Raw genomic sequence first — 2,217 nt, 5'->3', positions numbered from 1 at the left:
GTTTTTGGCTGTAGATGTTGTTGCAATGTAACTAAATTCAATAGCACTTTTTTCTGAAGAAAATGGAGAAACTGTCTCTCTGATGTTGCCTAACAGACCAGCACCAGGGTTACCACTGCTTCTTTTGCAAGAAAAGACTGGTGCCTTCTCTTCAAGGAGAAGCATCATCTGCTGCTGTCAGTGGCCCTCTGGGGTTTGCAGTGATAGCTGTGAATTAACACCTGGGCCTGCTGGTTCACTGCTTCAGTCCCTGAGCCCTGTGTGTGTCTAACTCCGCTCAGGTTTGTGTCTAAGGTAAAGCAGGAGCAACACTGGAAGCTGCAAGTTTTCATGCCTTCAGATCTTGGAGAAACGTCTGTCCTGGAACCAGCTCTGTCTGCCCTCCCCAGCCAGGATCAGCTCAGCCCCAGCGAGCCCTGTGGATTAAAGAGTTCTTGCTGCAGTGACACCAAAATGATGTTCCCAGCAGTGTGGGGGGGTGCTCGTTGCCTGCTGGGAGCACTCCTGGGAGTCCTTGGTGCCGTGAGGGCCTCGCTCAGAGCAGAAACCAAAGTATTGCAGAGCTCCGTGTGTTCCCCTCCAGTGCCATCAGTGGCTCGCTCCGGCTGTGCCGTGAGGAGGATGCTGTTAATGTAAGTACAAAGGGACAATTCTGGGGACTTCTCGGAACAGGAGTCCCTCGGGTAAGTAGTTGATTAAAACTTTTATGGAGGGACCACTGTACCTGTCCATTTTTGAGCGAAACAGAACAGAGATGTTCGAACCGTGCCTGAGGCGGTCAGAGATCCGCTGCCGGGAGCAGAGGGGCACCGAGCCTGTGAGGATGGTCCCAGCTCCTCAACCCTCCCTGGGGCCGGGCAGGGCCGTGCTCTGCCCCCCGGGTGGGAGGGTGTGGGGCTGTGCCCACCCCTCACAGGGGCTGCGGAGGCGCTTGCTCCAAAAAGGAAGAACCCTTCAGTAAATCTGCAGGAAATAGAGTTGAAGCAAAGGTTGAACTCGCGCCGTTAGAAAACCTTTGTTTGCTTTGCTCCGCTCCCGTGGGTTTGGTGAGCGCAGAGCGGCCCTTCCGCGGCTCCAGCGCGGCTCCGGCCGGGGCTCAGCGGGGCCGCGGGGCGGCGCTGTGGGGCTGTGGGACTGTGGGGCTCTGGGACTGTGGGGCGGAGCTGCGGGGCGGTGCTGTGTGTGGGGCGGTGCTGTGGGACTGTGGGGCTGTGGGGCGGAGCTGTGTGTGGGGCGGAGCTCTGGGGCTGTGGGGCGGAGCTGTGGGGCTGTGGGGCGGAGCTGTGGGACTGTGGGGCGGTGCTGTGTGTGGGGCGGTGCTCTGGGGCGGTGCTGTGTGTGGGGCGGTGCTGTGGGACTGTGGGGCGGGCCGGGCGGCCATAGTGAGCCGGGGCTGTGGAGCCGCCCTGTCGCGCTCGTTCCCGGGGGTCTCTGTGCGAGCTGCCGGTCCCGCCGCCCCCCGGGCCGGTTCCCTGTGGCTCCGCGGCCCCACTGTCCCCTCTGTCCCCTGCTGTCCCCTCTGTCCCCTCTGTCCCCTGCTGTCCCCTCTGTCCCCTCTGTCCCCTGCTGTCCCCTGTGGCAGCCCCCGCTCCCTGGGTTGTGTGGCCCGGCTGTGCTCGGACCGCTCCCGGCCCCTGTGGCCGCCGGTTCCCCCCGTGCCCCGTGTCGGCAGCCGGGCGGGTCTCGGGGCCGATGTCGCTCGCAGGGGCGGCTCTGTCAGGGGACGCTGTTCCCAAGGTCCCGGTGTTTCCCTGGAGCCCCGGGAAGGAGCCCCGCAGCGCTGTCCCAGCCGCGGCACCGGGCACGGAGCGGACGCGGGGCCTGGCGGGGGCGCGGGGGAGGCAAACCGTGTGCCAGCCCTGGTGCGATGCTGGAGTCGTGCAGCCAGCCGCAGGAAAGCTTCACAGGAAAACAAAAGGCAAGATTTGAGGTAACAGTGAGTTGCGGGCGGTTAATGACATCACCTCAGCCAGCTCAGCTCTGCTGAAGAACCTGCCCGCGTCTGCAAACGCAGCCCCGCGTCACACGTCCCCTCAGCTGCCAGCGCCTGCAAACCAGGACTGGCGTCTCACCAGGGCAAATAAACCTGGGGGTTGCCCTCTCACGTTTCTGAGAAGAGACAAGCGTGGTGCTTTGCAGCATTTGTACTTGGGCACATGGAGCCAGAGCACAGCTGGGGCCAGGAGGCCTCTCTGGAGACCCCCCAGCGCAGCCCCC

This window comes from Neopelma chrysocephalum, unplaced genomic scaffold, assembly GCF_003984885.1.
Source record: "Neopelma chrysocephalum unplaced genomic scaffold, ASM398488v2 Primary Assembly neopelma1_69, whole genome shotgun sequence".
NCBI classification, from domain to species: Eukaryota; Metazoa; Chordata; class Aves; order Passeriformes; family Pipridae; genus Neopelma; species Neopelma chrysocephalum.
The sequence above is the reverse complement of the archived record's forward strand: the minus strand, read 5'-3'. Positions refer to the sequence as shown.